Source organism: Nomascus leucogenys, chromosome 13 (assembly GCF_006542625.1).
Source record: "Nomascus leucogenys isolate Asia chromosome 13, Asia_NLE_v1, whole genome shotgun sequence".
Classification (NCBI taxonomy): domain Eukaryota; kingdom Metazoa; phylum Chordata; class Mammalia; order Primates; family Hylobatidae; genus Nomascus; species Nomascus leucogenys.
Window position 1 is genome coordinate 13,923,212 of NC_044393.1, and position 17,432 is coordinate 13,940,643.

A 17,432-nucleotide genomic window follows, 5' to 3' on the forward strand; every position below is an offset into this window, starting at 1 on the left:
GGATGGGGCAGGGGCGGGGGGTGCTCGGCCCTGCCACACTGTGTGACCTTGGGTGAGTCACTGCACTTCTCCCAACTGCAATCCATGAAGGGTGTCGCTGTCAGCGGTGGTAGCACTGTTCCCACCAGACTCCCAAACCTAAGGCTTACGTTGTGGGCTGCACATCAGAGAGAAAGGGACCCCCACGGATTGTGCCAGTGGAGGTCCAGAGGGAGCATGGCATGGCATACCAAGGTCACATGGCCGCATGTCCCCCATTCATCCCAAACGAAATGCCCTCATCTGAGCTCTAAAACCTATTGCCAGTCCCAGAGGCCAAAAAGCTTCTGTTTCTGAAGCTGCTAGGGAGGGACTTAAGCCAGTCCTCATGGGAGGGAGGTGGTGTGCAGGAAAGAGAAGGAAAGAAAAAGATAAGTTTTTACCAAGTCCCTGCCCTGTGCTCAGGGTGGGCCTGGACCCCGAGGTTCAACTTTTTTCACCCCACCAGGAAGATGCTTTTGCTGCTGCCATTTCACAGACGGGAAAGCGACAACGGTCTGCCTGGACTTGAACACAGGCCCAAGGCCTTCTGACCACTCGCACGCCTCTGCTGGGTAGGCTCAGGTTAGAGGGCCCTTTGCCCTCCCGGACCCATTCCTAGGCCATTGGGGCAGTTCCCTGGGCCCACCTCTCTGCCACTCCTAGCCCAGGCCACCCAGGCAGGAGCTCCCAGCCTGCCCGAGGCTGACCCCCAGCCCACTGACCCCAGCCCTGGCCCCAGCGGGCAGGCGGGCATTGCTCAACCTTTGGTGTTATCTGCTGAGCTGGGGTGACCTCCGCCCCCAAGAGCTGGAGAAATGACATCTCTGGGCACCCTTGGTGGGTAGGAGGCAGGGAGGGAGGGGATGAAACACTGGCCCAGCCTGCTGACTTTCTGGGCCTTCCCAGCAGCCTCTGGGCTGGGGAGGGATCAAGGCCCAGAGGGGTGCGGCAGCTTCCCCAGGGCCACCCGGCCAGCCCTTCCTCACTGCAAAATGGAACACTCAGGGCTGAGCTAGAGGCCCCGGCTTCTGAGAGGCCCTCCCTGTCCCACCTGCTAGTGAATTTCCTTCCCTATCGCCAGCCACCATTATCCTAGCTGTCTACCTCAGTCTCCCTGCAGGCTGCCACTTGGGGAGAGCTGGCCCACGAGGGACTCCTGAGCACAGCACGCTCAACATTTACCAGTGAAGGAATGCATTTGCTGTTCCCTGTGCACCAAGAACACTGTCACCCCACCTCTGCCCAAGGCAGCTCCTCAGGTCTCAGCCCAAAACTGCCTCCGGGAAACCCTCCCTGACCTTCCCATGGGAAGTCTAGGCCTTAAGTCACTCCTCTCACACCCCTGCTTCATTTCCGTCACCGTTCTCATTATAATCAGAATTATCTTGCCTGCCCGTCTAGCTGTCTGTCCCCACAGCCTTCACTACTGTGTCCCTGGTGCCTAGAACAGAGCCTGGTACACAGAAGGTGCTCGATGAATGGTGAGTGAATAAATGGAGGAGGCTGAGAAGGAGAGGTTCCTCATTAGCTGGGCTGTGTGACCTTAGGCAAAATGGCTCTCCTCTCTGAACCACAGCACTCGCCCACATCCCCCTTCTGGATTCTGAAGAGATGCAGGGAGATTTGGGGAACTGAAGCTAATTGGAGGATTTGCTGTGTGTTCTCAGGCCAGCCTTCCACCCTCTCTAAACCACATTCCAAGGTCTTTGCATGTATTAACTCATTTAATCCTACTGATAATTTGTAGGAGGCAGGTCTTTTTTCTTCTTTTTTCATATTTTTCAATGTTTTGTAGAGATGGATATGTCTCACTCTGTTGCTCAGGCTTTTCTCAAACGCCTGGCCTCAAGTGGCCCTCTTGCCTCAACCTCCCAAAATGCTGAAATTACACGTGTGAGCCACTGCGCCAGGCCAAAGTCTTATCATTATCTCCACTTTACAGATGAGGAAACTGAGGCCCAGAAGAGCTAAATGTGTCCGCTCCAGGTCACATGAAAGGATGAGAAGGAATAAAATCTTTCCAGTCCGACTTTCCCTCTTGGGTTTGTCATAACAGGCCTGGCAATGTGAGTCCCATCTTCTGGATAGAAGAACTGAGGCCCAGAGAAGGGTAGACCTGGGGTCACACAGTGCATTAAGGTGTTACTCGGACCTTGCAGGCCAGCCCCCAAAGGCCAGACTCAGCCCCAGCAGGGGTCTAGGCCCTCTGGTCTCTGGGGTGGAACATGCTTGTGACCCTTCCCCACCCTCCACCCCCTGCTGGGGATGACCCATCCCTTCTCAGAGCAGGTCCCACCCCCGTGCCAACCCAGGTGTCCTGCAGGGAAGCTGCAAGCTAGGATGACGTAAGCCCTTGTTTTTACAAGGCTCTTGCTCAACAGGCCCCGCCTGCTGCTCCCCCACCCCCACCCCAGTACTGTTCAGCCTTTCCCCAACAAGGGAGGATGGTGGGAGCTTGAACCACCATGGCCCAGAGGCCCAGAGTATGCGAGTGGCTCTGTGGGCGCAGGAAACCAGGATCCCCCTGGCGCCACCCCTCCCAGTCACCTGCCCTCAGAACCTAGACCTGGAAAGGGTCTCAAACTGGCAGCCAGTGGCCAAATCGAGACCACAGATGTGTTCAGTTTGACCCCATAGCGTTTTGCTTGATGTGTGTGTGTTTAAGTGAATTTATTGCCAACATTTAAAAATCAGGAGATTTCACATCAAAATTCAAATTTCCAGCTCCTCTTTTAAAACCTGAAGCTGTGGGCTGGGCCCACGTGGCCACATGGTGGTGGGCAGGAGCCAGGCGGGGGCGGGGAGGGAACAGGCACTTTCCTACCTGGGACACACGTCCTCCTCTGCCCCCAAACTGCTTTTCACAATTCCTCCTCCCCATCTCTGCAGTTTTTCCCTATCCCATTTTCAAGAGGAGAAAACTGAGGCGACTCGCCAAGGGGAGACCCACGTGGCTGCTTTGACAGAGAGTGTTCTGCAAAGGGGCTTAGAAATCAGCCAGCAGGTGGGAAAATATGACGGGAAGGTGAACCATCAGAACATGAATCGGGGGGATGTCTCTAGTGGGCGTGGGGCAGGGGGATGGCCTTTCATCCTGCCCTGTGCCTTCCATGCTGTGGCTCTCCGGCTGTGTCTGGTGTCTCCTGTGGGCCTCAGTCCCTGGCATATAAAATGGGGTGATAATATTCTATCTGGGGTTCTGAGCCTGCTGTTACCCCTCACTGCTGGCCTTTCCCGACACATCAGAGTGAATCAGGTGTCCCTTTCACCCCACAAAGCAGGCAGATGGGGAAACTGAGGCCCGAAGAGGATTAGGACTTCCTACTTCCCCCTCGTACCCTTGTGAATGGGTACAAGAGCCAGACTTAAAAGCCAGATTCCCTGATTCCAATGTTTGAGATTTTTCCCATTATGCCGCCTGAGGCCTCAGTTTCCCCATCTGCCAAATGGGGCTGGCAGAGATAGATCCCCAAGGGCTGCCAGGCTCCGAGGTTCTGAGATCCAGGATTTTGGAGACGGGAGTTGCTCAAGACTGGTAGTGAAACTTGCCTGAGTATATACTGCCCCCAGGTGGCAGGTTCTGGGACTGCAAGAGCCATGCACATGCCTGAAGATCCGCTGGGCGCCCTTGCTCTGGGATCAGGGGAGGCCAGTGCCACGGATGTGATAGATGCACACAGGGCATCAGCAGGCCGCCGAAAGGAACCAGAGTGTCCAACGAACAGAAAACAGTGCTCAACCTTCACATTTATCAAATGTTCCTTGGCACATGCTGTAATTCTGGCCCTAAAGACACATTCATGGACAAGACATGAAGCAATTCCTGTTCTCGTGGAGCTGAAATTCTCCTGGGGGAAGACAAGCACTAAACAAGATCAATGATTAAAGTATAGATTGTGTTAGATTCTGGTCAGCACTATTAAGGAAAATGCAGCAGGGGAGCAGAGCAGGAGTTCTGGGAGATTTGATCTTTTCTTTTCTGGGGTTTTTTGTTTGTTTTTTGAGACAGGGTCTCACTGCTGGAGTGCAGTGGCACGATCTCTGCTCACTGCAGCCTCTGCTTCTTGGGCTCAAGTGATCCTCCCACCTCAACCTCCCAAGTAGCTGGGACCACAGGGGCATACCACCACGCCCAGCTGATTTTTTTAATGTTTTGTAGAGATCAGGTCTCATTATATTGCCCAAGCTGGGGGAGTTGCTTTTAACTTTATGTTAGAGTAGTCAGGGAAGACCTCGCTGAGGTGACATTTAAGCAAAAACCTGAATGTGGTGAAGCAGGTATCTGGGGGACCTTGGACCACACAAAGGGAACAGCAAGTGCAAAGGCCCTGAGGTAGGAGCACGTAGTTGTGGTGATGACGGAGAGTAGCAGGAATTTGTGTCATAGAAACAATGGGGGCTGGCCAGGCACAGCGGCTCATGCCTGCAATCCTAGCACTTTGGAAGGCTGAGGTGGGTGGATTACTTGAGGTCAGGAGTTTGAGACCAGCCTGGCCAACATGGTGAAACCCCATCTCTACTAAAAATTAAAAAAAAAAAAAAAATGGCCAGGTATGGTGGCATGCATCTGTAATCCCAGCGACTCAGGAGGCTGAGACATGAGAATCACTTGAACCCGGGAGGCGGAGGTTGCAGTGAGCCGAAATTGTGCCTCTGCACTCCAACCTGGGTGACAGAGCGAGACTCTGCCTCCAAAAAAAAAAAAAAAAAAAATGGAACATGGAAACATGGAATGGGAGAAAATATTTGCAAATCATATATCTGATAAGGGGTTCATATCCAGAATACATAAAGAACTTTTACAACTCATCAGCAATAAAAACAACTCAATTAAAAATGGGCAAAGGACTTGAATAAACATTTCTCCAAAGAAAACTGTGAATGGCTAATAATCACATGATAAGATACTCAACATCACTAACCATTAAGGAAATACAAACCAAAACTGCAATGAGGCCAGGTGTGGTGGCTCATGCCTATGATCCCAACACTTTGGTGGATCACCTGAGGTCAACAGTTGGAGACTAGCCTGGCCGACGTGGTGAAACCCCATCTCTACTAAAAATACAAAAATTAGCTGGGCGTGGTGGTACGTGCATATAGTCCCAGCTACTTGGGAGGCTGAGGCAGGAGAATTGCTTGAACCTGGGAGGCAGAGGTTGCAGCAAGCCAAGATCGCGCCACTTCACCCCAGCCTGGGCAACAGAGTGAGACTCCGTCTAAAAAAAAAAAAAAAAAAAACGCAATGAGAAGAGAGGATTTTGAATGTTCCCGACACAAAGAAATGATAAACGCTTGAGGTAATGGATATCCTAATTACCCAGATTTGATCATTACACGTTGTATACATGTATTGAAATGTCGTTCTGTAACCCATGAACATGTACAATTATGTGTCAACTAAAAAGGAATAAAACACAATGAGATACCACCTTATGCCCATTAGGATGGCTGCTGTGTTGGGGAGGATGTGTAGAAATTGCAACGCTTGTGTAGCTACTGTGGGAAACGGTACAGTTGTTCCTCAAAAAATTAAAAATAGAATTACCAAATGACCCAGCAATTTTATTTCTGGGTGTGTACCCAAACGAATTGAAAGCAAGATCTCGAAGAGATATTTGTACACTCACACGTTCATAGCAGCCTTCTTCACAATAGCCAAAAGGTGGAAGCAATTAGCCAGGTGTGGTGGCAGGCGCCTGTAATCCCAGCTACTTGGGAGGCTGAGACAGGAGAATCGCTTGAACCCAGGAGGCAGAGGTTGCAGTGAGCCAAGATCGCACCACTGCACTTCAGCCTGGGTGACAGAGCAAGAATCCATTTAAAAAAAAAAAAAAAAGCTGGGCACGGTGGCTCACGCCTGCAATCCCAGCACTTTGGGAGGCCGAGGTGGGCGGATCACGAGGTCAGGAGATCGAGACCATCCTAGCTGACACGGTGAAACCCCGTCTCTACTAAAAATACAAAAAATTAGCCTGGCGAGGTGGCGGGCGCCTGTAGTCCCAGCTGCTCGGGAGGCTGAGGCAGGAGAATGGCGTGAACCCGCAGGGCGGAGCCTGCAGTAAGCAGAGATCGTGCCACTGCACTCCAGCCTGGGCGACAGCGAGAATCCGTCTCAAAAAAAAAAAAAAATGGAAGCAACCCGTGTCCATCGATGGATGAATGGACGAAATGTGGTGTGTCTGTACAATAGAATGTTATTTAGCCTTAAAAAGGAAGGCGATTCTGACACAGGCTACAACATGGATGAACCTTAAGGATATTGTGCTAAGTGAAATAAGCCAGTCACAAAAGGACAAATACTGCATGATACCACTTACATGAAGTACCTTGAGTGGTCAGATTCATAAAGACAGAAAATAGAACAGTGGTTGCCAGGAGCTGAGGTAGGAGGAAGTTCTTGTTTAATGGATATAGAGTTACTGTTTGGGAAGATGGAAAGAGTTCTGGAGATGGATGGTGGTGACGATTACCCAACAGTGTGAATGTCCTTAATGGCACCGAACTGTGCACTTAAAATGGTTAATATGGTAAGTTTTATGTTCTGCATATTTTACCACAATTTGAAAAAAAAAAAAGGCCAACGTGGGCCAGACGCAGTGGTTCACACCTGTAATCCCAGCACTTTGGAAGACCGAGGCAGAAGGATCCCTTGAGCCCAGGAGTTCAAGACCAGCCTGGGCAATACAGTAAGATCTCATTTCTAACAAACAAACAAAAGATGGATCTTCGCCTGTGGACAGGGAAAGATGCCTACTGGCATTGTGACTTGAGAGGCAACAGGCAGGGCAGGGGCCTGGTAAAGTCACGTTTGTCTGGAAAACCTTTGCCATTAGCTAAAACGTTTTTAAAATGTGAATGACACACAGTGTTGATGAAAGTGTGGAAAAACAGGCACTCTTACAGTTTCAGTCGCGGTGCAAAGTGGTATAACCTCCAGTTCTAATCTGGCCATGCCGATCAAAATGGGAAATGTCGCAGCCATAAAAAATGATGAGTTCATGTCCTTTGTAGGGACATGGATGAAGCCGGAAACCATCATTCTCAGCAAACTATCGCAAGGACAAAAAACCAAACACCGCATGTTCTCACTCACAGGTGGGAATTGAACAATGAGAACACATGGACACAGGAAGGGGAACATCACACACCAGGGCCTGTTGTGGGGTGGGGGAAGGGGGAGGGATAGCATTTGGAGATATACCTAATGTTAAATGACGAGTTACTGGGTGCAGCACACCAACATGGCACATGTATACATATGTAACTAACCTGCACGTTGTACACATGTACCCCAAAACTTAAAGTATACTTAAAAATAAATAAATAAAATAAAATATTGAAAAAAGAAAAAAACAAAATGGGAAATGTCACTGGACCCAGAAATGCAAGGCATTTATGCTACCAAGACACTCACACTTGCTTAAAGACAAATGGACAACGGCAAATGCTTTGCAATAGCAAAAGCTTGTGAGGTAACGTCAGTGCCTGTTATTACCAAAGAACGCTAAGAAGAATGAGGCAGCTCCATGGGAGAGGATTTAGACCAGCACTGTCCAAGAGAACCTTCTAGAATGATGGACATGTTCTCTATCTGGGTTGTATCATATGGCAGCTATCAGCCATGTGTGTCTATTGAATTCCTGAAATATGGCTAGTGTACTTGAGGAACTGAATTTTTAATTTCATTGAATTGTATTTAAATTTAAGTTAAGGCCAGGTGCAGTGGCTCACGCCTGTAATCCCAGCACTTTGGGAGACCAAGGCAGGTGGATCATGAGGTCAGGAGTTCAAGACCAGCCTGGCCAAGATGGTGAAACCCCAACACACAAAAATTAGCCAGGCACAGTGGCAGGTGGCTGTAATCCCAGCTACTCGGGAGGCTGAGGCAGGAGAATCACTTGAGCCCGGGAAGGGGAGCGGAGGCTGCAGTGAGTCAAGATTGCGCCACTGCACTCCAGCCTGGGCAACAGAACAAGACCCTGTCTCAAAAAAAAAAAAAAGTTCACCATGGGGCCGAGCGCGGCGGCTCAAGCCTATAATCTCAGCACTTTGACAGGCCAAAGCAGGAGGATCGCTTGAGGCCGGGAGCTCAAGACAAGCCAGTCAACATAGCGAGACCCCCGTCTATACAAAAATATCCAAAATTAGCCAGGCATGGTGGTGCACATCTGCAGTCCCAGACATTCAGGAGATTGAGGCAGGAGGATCTCTTGGGCCCGAGAGGTCTAGGCTGCAGTGAGCCATGACTGTGTCACTGCACTCCAGCCTGGGTGACGGAGCAAGACCCTGTCTCTAAAAAGAAAAAAAAAAATGTTCGCCATGGACACGTATTACCTTATGATTGGTTGGGTCCAGAATGTTGCCCGGTCCTGCCTCCACACTTTGGTTGTGCTGTTCCCCTGCCTTTAACACCCTTCCTTTCCATCCCCAGCTGTCGAGACGCCCAGGGAAACGTTCCCTGAATGCCCAAGTCCATTACTCTCCCCTCCTCCAGGCTCCAGCTGGACTTCAGGCCTCTGGACCTCACTCCATCCACCCTACTGGAGTTAGTGTTGTGTAGTCTCCCTCTCCTGGGAACCCCTCTAGGGTCTGCCCAATCTAGGTCATCTCTGTCCACACACACATACAGTGGAATCATGCAGGTGCTGAGTAGGTGCTCAGTGACTTGAGGGCCCAACCCAGTAAAATACACATTTGCCCAACCCACCTTCCCCAATTCAACCTACCCCACCCCCACGCCCTGCCACAGGCACCACAGGTTGCGCTGTCTAGAATGGCCACAAGGTGGCGCGGGAGCCCCGCCTCCGATCTCTGCAACGTCTGTCTGAACTGGGAAACAGCTTCAGGTTGGAGTGCCTGAGGGCCAGAGACTCCCGAGAGAGGGGGCCTCAAGCCCAGCTTTAAAGAGAAAGCTTACAGGCCGGGCGCGGTGGCTCAGGCCTGTAATCCCAGCATTTTGGGAGGCCCAGGCGGGCAGATCACCCGAGGTCAGGAGTTTGAGACCAGCCTGATCAACATGGTGAAACCCCGTTTCTAGGCCGGGCGCGGTGGCTCACGCTTGTAATCCCAGCACTTTGGGAGGCCGAGGCGGGCGGATCACGAGGTCAGGAGATCGAGACCACGGTGAAACCCCGTCTCTGCTAAAAATACAAAAAATTAGCCGGGCGTGGTGGCGGGTGCCTGTAGTCCCAGCTACTCGGAGAGGCTGAGGCAGGAGAATGGCGTGAACCCGGGAGGCGGAGCTTGCAGTAAGCCGAGATCGCGCCACTGCACTCCAGCCTGGGCGACAGAGCGAGACTCCGTCTCAAAAAAAAAAAAGAAAAACAAAAAAGAAACCCCGTTTCTACTAAAAATATAAAAATTAGCCCGGTGTGGTGGTGCATGCCTGTAATCCCAGCTACTCGGGAGGCTGAGGCAGGAGAATCGCTTGAACCCGGGAGGCGGAGGTTGCAGTGAGCTGAGATCACACCATTGCACTCCAGCCTGGGCAAAAAGAGTGAAACTGCGTCTCAAAAAAAAAAGAGAAAGCTTACTACCTACTCCCCTCCTCAAATTCAAAATTTACTCCCTCTTCAAGTAAATGGACTTTAATTCTAGGCGTGCCAGCACTGATAGCTGCAACAATCTCTGAAATCTTGTGTGAGTGAAAGATGCCAGATGCCAAGAACCTCCTGCGTGATCCCATCTGTTTAGAGCTCTAGAACAGGCCGAACTCACCCATGAGGAAAATATCAGAACGATGGTTGCCAGTTAGGGGAGAGCACACCTAGGGAGGGGACAAGGGTGCTTGCTGGGGTGATGGTGTGTTTCGTGTGAGTTTCCTAAGGCCACCATGATGAGATACCACAAACCCAAAACAACAGAAATTTATTCTCCCCTGAAACCAGGGTCCTGCTCCCTCTGGAGGCTCTGAGGAAGAATCCCTCCTTGCCTCTTCCATGGTGCTTGCCTGCCATCCACCATGTTCCTTGGCTCTAGCTGCCTCACCCCAATCTCTGCCTTCATCTTCCAACGGCCTTCTTCCAGTGCCTTCTTCCCTCTGTGTGTGTTCACCTCCAAATCTCCCTCTCCTTTCTCTTATATAAACACCAGTCATTGGATTTAGAGCCCACCCTAATCCAGAATGATCTCATCTTAAGTTGGGTTACATCTGCAAGCCCCTATTTCCAAATAAGGTCATATTCACAGGTCCCAGGGGTTAGGACTTGAACATATCTTCTTGGGGGACACAATTCAACCCACTACATGTTTAACATCTTGGAAGGAGTCTGGGCAGTGCAGGTGGATGCATTTGTCAAAAGTAATCAAAAGTGGCTGGGCGCGGTGGCTCACCCCTGTAATCCCAGCACTTGGGGAGGCCGGGGCGGGTGAATCACTTGAGGTCAGGAGCTCAAGACCAGCCTGGCCAACATGGTGAAACCCCATCTCTACTAAAAATACAAAAACTAGCCTGGCGCGGTGGCAGGCGCCTGTAATCCCAACTGCCCGGGAGGCTGAGGCAGAAGAATCACTTGAACCCTGGAGGCAGAGGTTGCAGTGAGCAGAGATCGCACCACTGCACTCAGCCTTGGTGACAGAGCAAAACTCCATCTCAAAAAAATAATAATAATAATCAAAAGTACACGTAAGGGTTGTGCAGTTCACCAAATGTAAGCTTTACGGACAGAGAAACAAATATTGGACTCTAGTTAATGATGTGCACACTGACATCTTGACATGCACACTGACATCTTGAGGGGTATCTGCAGCTTACCCAATTAAATGTTAAAAATAAAACAAGCCAGCCATGGTGACTCTCACCTGTAATCCCAGCACTTTGGGAGGCCAAGGCGGGTGGATCACTTGAGCTCAGGAGTTCAAGACCAGCCTGGCCAACATGGTGAAACTACGTCTCTACTAAAAATTAGCTGAATGTGGTGGCACGCGCCTGTAATCCCAGTTACTTGTGAGGCTGAGTTAGGGGAATTGCTTGAACCCGGGAGAGGGATGTTGCAGTGAACCGAGATTGTGCCACGGCACTCCAGCCTGGGTGACAGAGTGAAACTCCATCTCAAAAAAATAAATAAAATAAATAAATAAATATAAAAAACAAAACAGATTAATGAATAAACAGAGGTAGAGCCCCACCAATGCCACTTTTGAGAATCTATCGTGAGGAGCTCATCATGAAAATAACTCAAGCCTGCTCTTCACCACACTTTCATTTAGGCTTTTCTTTAGATAAAATCTCTGCAGCCCAGGCTCAAGTACATTGGCACCATCACAGCTCACTGCAGCCTCAACACCCCTAGACTCAGGTGCCCTTCCCTCCTCTGCCCCCCAAGTAGCTGGGACCACAGACACACACCACCACGCCAGGCTAATTTTTTTTTTTTTTTTTTGAAGACAGGGTCTGTCACTCTGTCACCCAGGCTAGAGTGCATTGGCACAATCACGGCTCACTGCAATCTCAGCCTCCCCAGGCTCAAGCAATCCTCACATTTCAGCCTCCCAAGTAGCTGGGACTACAGGCACACACCACCACACTCAGCTAATTTTTTTGCATTTTGTAGAGACAGGATTTTGCCATGTTTCCCAGGCTGGTCTCAAACTCCTGGGCTCAAGCGATCCGCCTACCTCGGCTTCCCAAAGTGCTGGGAAGCCACTGTGCCCGGCCTAGTCATTTAAACATTTTAATGTTGAGAACTATGGAAACCAACTCAGTGCTCAGCATTGCCACCCCCACTGGAGCACCTGGGGACTCAGCCTGAGGCTGTGGGAGGCATCGGGTGTGGGAAGCCTCTGAAATGAAGGGAAGGGTTGAACGTGGTTGCGTTTGCTTTATTACAGGAATAATTATTCCAGCTTTCATCCAGTGCTCAGGGCCAGGCCGGTGACCCCCACAGAGGTGAAGGCCCCTGGTCAGCTGGGTGCTGGGTGCCCACCGGGTGCTGACATGCGTACTCAGACCCCTCAAGAGGAAAGGGTGGCCTCCTTCACCAGGAAGCCGGCGCTGGTCCCGGCCCTGTCGCCGGGAACATGAGCAACTGGGCCTCTGTTTCCTGGGCATTTATGCTGTGCCAGGCACTGCCCGAGGGGGTCGTATTTCTTCATATATTTATTCCCTTCTCTTCTGGTACCTGCCATCCACCTCTTCTCACCCCCACTCAAAGGCAGCCATTCTGTCACTTTGTGTCCTTTTGCTGGAATGTGTCCCTGCAAAACACATGTGGCTACTTTGTGGCATGAACACTTGTGTGAAGGGTTTTGTGGCTGTGGCTTATCCACGGTCCTTTCTATGAGCAGTCCCCAATCTCAGCCGCCCAGTCCCTGGGGTAGACACCCAAGTGACCCCCAACTTGCCCCACCACAGATAAGGTGAGCTGCTGCCTCCTTGCACCCTCTAGGGCTGGCGCGAGGATGTCTCTGGGACTTTGGCTTGGGAGTAGGTTGTAGGGGATGGGGGGACTAATTTGACTAAGTACCAGGTGCTCTACAGAAAGGCTGTCCCATCTCCACTCACACCAGCTGTGCCCAAGGGTTTTATATCCCATATCTTCCACCACCGCTTGGTACTATTCACCTTTTTTTTTTTTTAGACAGTCTTGCTCTGTTGCCTAGGCTGGAGTGCAGTGGCGCAATCTCAGCTCACTGCAACCTCCACCTCCTAGATTCAAGCAATTCTCGTGCCTCAGCCTCCCGAGTAGCTGGGACTACAAGTGCCCACCACCATGCCCGACTAATTTTTGTATTTTTAGTAGACACGGAGTTTCTCCATGTTGGCCAGGCTAATCTCGAACTCCTGACCTCAGGTGATCTACCTGCCTTGGCCTCCCAAAGTGCTGGGATTTCAGGCGTGCACCACCACACCTGGCACTATTCACCTTTTAAATGATTTTTTTTTTTAATTTTGAAATACTTTCAGACTTAGAGAAAAGTTACAAATACTTCAAATATTTCCCAAATGTTTTCATTTTACTACATTTGATGTATCATATTCTCCTTCTCTCTCTCTCTCTCTCTCTCTGCACAGACACACACACACACACACACGCACACGCGTCGTTTTTTGTTTGCTTTTTGAGACAGGGTCTCTCTGTCACTTTTTAATTAACCAGGTGTGGTGTTGCACATGTGTAGTCCCAGCTACTCAGGAGACTGAGGTGGGAGGATCACTTGAATCCAGGAGTTCGAGGCTGTAGTGAGCAGGTATCATGCCACTGCACTCCCTCCTGGGCGACAGAGCGAGACACCGTCTCCAAAGAAAAAAAAAAAAGAAAACAAAACAAAACGAAAAGATGTCTGCGGTCGGGCATGGTGGCTCATGCCTGTAATCCCAGCACTTTGAGAGGCCAAGGCGGGTGGATCACGAGGCCAGGAGTTCGAGACCAGCCTGGCCAACACATGGTGAAACCCTGTCTCTACTAAAAATACAAAAATTAGCCGGGCGTGGTGGTGGGCGCCTGTAATCCCAACTACTCGGGAGGCAGAGACAGGGGAATTGCTTGAACCCGGGAGGTGGAGGTTGCCGTGAGCCGAAATTGTGCCACTGCACTCCAGCTTGGACAACAGAGCGAGACCCTGTGTCAATAAATAAATAACTAAATAAATAAATAAATAATGTGAACTGTTAATGTGAGTTACATATTTAATTTAAAATTTTCTAGACTGACCAGCCTGTGCAACATAGTGAGACCCCATCTCTACGAAAAAATTTAAAAATTAACTGGACATAGTGGTGCCTGCCTGTAGTCTCAGATACTTGGGAGGTGAGGCAGGAGGGCTGCTTGAGCCCAGGAGTTCAAGGCTCCAGTGAGCTATGACTGCACTCTAGCCCGGGCGACAGAGCAAGACCTTGTCTCTAAAAATAAGTATTTTCTTTTTTGAGACAGAGTTTTGCTCTTATTGCCCAGGCTGGAGTGCAATGACACTATCTCAGTCATCGCAACCTCCATCTCCCGGGTTCAAGCGATTCTCCTGTCTCAGCCTCCCAAGTAGCTGGGATTACAGGCATGCACCACCACACCTGGCTAATTTTGTATTTTTAGTAGAGGCAGGGTTCCTCCATGTTGGTCAGGCTGGTCTCAAACTCCCGACCTCAGGTGATCCATCCACCTCGGCCTCCCAAAATGCTGGGATTACTTACAGGTGTGAGCCACTGTACCCAGCTTCTTTTTTTTTTTTTTTTTAATTTTTTGAGACAGAGTCTCACTCTGTCGCCCAGGCTGGAATGCAGTGGTGCTATCTCTGCTCACTGCAACCTTCACCTCCCAGGTTCAAGCGATTCTCCTGACTCAGTCTCCTGAGTAGCTGGGATTACAGGTGCCCGCCACCACGCCCGGTTAAATTTTTTTTTGTATTTTTAATAGAGATAGTGTTACACCATGTTGGCCAGGCTGGTCTCAAACTCATGACCCCAGGTATTCCACCTGCCTCGGCTTCCCAAAGTGCTGGGATTACAAACATGAGCCACTGCACCCCGCCAAGGGTTGTAGTTCTTAAAGTCTTTCTTTATTAGGCATATAAGCATGAGACCCCTCTCTTCATGGTCTTCCTCTATTTGTGAAGGTTTTCTTAACATTAGTGACACCAGGCCGGGCGTGGTGGCTCACGCTTGTAATCCCAGCACTTTGGGAGGCCGAGGAGGGCGGATTACGAGGTCAGGAGATCGAGACCACGGTGAAACCCCGTCTCTACTAAAAATGCAAAAAATTAGCTGGGCGTGGTGGCGGGTGCCTGTAGTCCCAGCTACTCGGAGAGGCTGAGGCAGGAGAATGGTATGAAGCTGGGAGGCGGAGCTTGCAGTGAGCCGAGATCACACCACTGCACTCCAGCCTGGGTAATGGAGCGAGACTCCATCTCAAAAAAAAAAAACCTTAGTGACACCATTTTGATTCTGACAACTGTTACGCATTTCTTTATTGTGGTAAAATATTTAACAGAATATTTATATTTTTCACCATTATTAAGTGTACAATTCAGTGGCATTAAATACATTCACACCAGGCACAGTGGCTCACACCTGTAATCCCAGCACTTTGGGAGGCCAAAGCCGGAGAATTACTTGAGCCCAAGTGTTCAAGACCAGCCTGGGCAACATAGCGAAACCCCCATCTCTACAAAAAAATACAAGAAAAATCAGCCAGGCGTGGTGGCATGCACCTGTAGTCCCAGCTACTCGGGAGGCTGAGGTGGGAGAGTCACTTGAGCACGGGAGGTCAAAGCTGCAGTGAGCTAGGACTGCACCACTGCAGTCCAGCCTGGGCAACAGATTAAGACCTTGTCACAAAAAAAGAGAAAAAAATTCACAATGCTGTATACTCGTCATCACTCTCTGTATCCAAAACTTTTCCATCATCCCCAACACAAACTCTGTCCTCATTCAACAATTCCCCCCTCTCTCCAGGTAACCTCTGTTCTATTTTCCATCTCTCAGAATCTGCCCATCCCAGGTACCTCACACACCATTGTCCTTCTGTGTCTGGCTTCTTTCACTGAGCACAATGTTTTCCAGGTCCACAGGTGTTGTGGTCTGTGTTGGCATTTTCTTCCTGGGACAAAACAAGGCCTGTCTGACTCCAGGGCTGCCCCCGATCCCCCACACCCACCTGCCTCTCCCCTCCGCAGGCCTCAGTGCTTCTTTCTGTAGGAAGGGAAGGGCTGGGCGGCCTGCTGGGCTGGTCACCTGCCACCTTGCCGTCAGCGCCTTCCCTCGCGGTTATCACTGTTCAGCCAGAAAACTGAAACTCCTGAACGCCGCAACAGGGAACTCTCCCACAGGGAACGGGTTACAGAGACGACGGTGGAGGCAGAGGCCGAACGGGATAGGGCGGACGCTCCGAGAAAGAAATCGCAGCCGCAGAGAGCCACTGCCACCTCTAAGTTGGAGGGGCTGGTAAGGTTGCTGTAGCCCAGGGCCTGCGTCACTCCGCAAAGCTGGAGGCACAGGGGCCTGTCCCGGGGCGCTCCCTGACCGGGGCCTCCCGTTGGCCAATAGGAACTGACCGGACGCGAGCCTGGGAAAGGCGCCGCAGGGTCAGCTCTGGGATACACAGAGCAGAGCTGCAGAGGGCGGGGCTTGGATCGGAAGGCAAAGAGCCCCCGCCCCCGCCCGACAGACCCTCCCTCCCTGGTCAGCTCCTACCAGGCAGCCCCCACTGTGGCTCCAGCCCTGGCTTCTCGGACCCAGCTTCCTTCTGTCCCGCTGGCCTAGGGTGGAGCGCCTCCAGCTGTGGCCAATGCCTCACCTGGCCTTTCTGCATCTCGGCTCATCCGTCCTCTGTGTAAGCAATGCCTGTATTCCATCCCTTCCGTCTGAAATGCCTGGGGTGGTCTCCCTCTTCCAGACTGGCCCCCAGTGAGACATCAGAGGTGCTATCGTTTACAGAGTGGCCACAGCACTACCACGAGAGGTTAGTGGATGGCTGAGTCATGAACCAGAAAGGAGGGCAGAAGTGAGGTGAGATGGGTCCCCAGGGCAGGGCCACTCCATGGTAAGTGCAGGATCTCAAGGCAGACCCTGAGCTTTACAGAGACGTTGAGTGGCCACAATCAGGCCCCCAGCTCAGCCAGTGGACGGGCTCCATGTGGCACTGGGCCAAAGAAACCAGCCTCCACTGAGGGCCTCCTGTGTGCTCAGCTGTATTCCCACGTCAACTCTATCTCAGTTTGCAGGGCTCACTGTAACAGAGGACTGCAGACTGTGTGGTTTAAACAACAGAGATTGTTGTGAAGGTGTGAGCGGGGCTGGCTTCTCCCGCAGCCTCGCTCCGGGGCTTGTAGATGGCCGCCTTCTTGCTCTGGGCTCACATGGCCCTCCCTCTGCGTCTGTGTCCAAATTGCCTCTCTCTATGAAGACAACGATTATATTGGATTAGGGTCCACCCTAATTACCTCATTTTTACTTAATTACCTTTTTTTTTTTCAAGAGGGAGCTTCAGTCTGTGACCCAGGCTGGAGTGCAGTGGCGCGATCTCGGCTCACTGCATGCAACTCCCACCTCCCGGGTTCCAGCAATTCTCCTGCCTCAGCCTCCCGGGTAGCTAGGATTACAGATGTTCACCACCATGCCCAGCTAATTTTTGTATTTTTCATAGAGATAGGGTTTCACCATGTTGGTCAGGCTGGTCTCGAATTCCTGACCTCAAGTAATCTGCCCGCCTCAACCTCCCAAAGTGCTGGGATTACAGGCGTGAGCCACTGTGCCTGGCCACTTAATTACCCCTTTAAAGGCCTTATTTCCAAATACAGTAACATTCTGCGGTACTGGGGGTTAGAATCTCAACATAATGATTTGGAGGGGGTCATCATTCAGCCCGTGACACCCCCCAATTTCACAAGGTGGGCATTATCGGCCCTGTTTTCCAAATGAGGAAACTGAGGCCCAGACAGTGGCTCACCCAAGGCCACCCAGAGCTTGTTCTCCTCAG

General features: G+C 50.9%; 1 long non-coding RNA gene across 1 annotated transcript; it reads right to left on the reverse strand.

Moving 5' to 3' along the window:
- Nucleotides 1-11,828: 11,828 nt before the first annotated feature.
- LOC105740687 lies at nt 11,829-15,908 on the reverse strand. The gene is made up of 3 exons (XR_001116761.2): nt 15,689-15,908; nt 15,460-15,554; nt 11,829-12,219 (listed from the first exon to the last, which is right to left on the reverse strand). It is a non-coding gene; the product is annotated as an uncharacterized LOC105740687 (long non-coding RNA).
- Nucleotides 15,909-17,432: the final 1,524 nt, after the last annotated feature.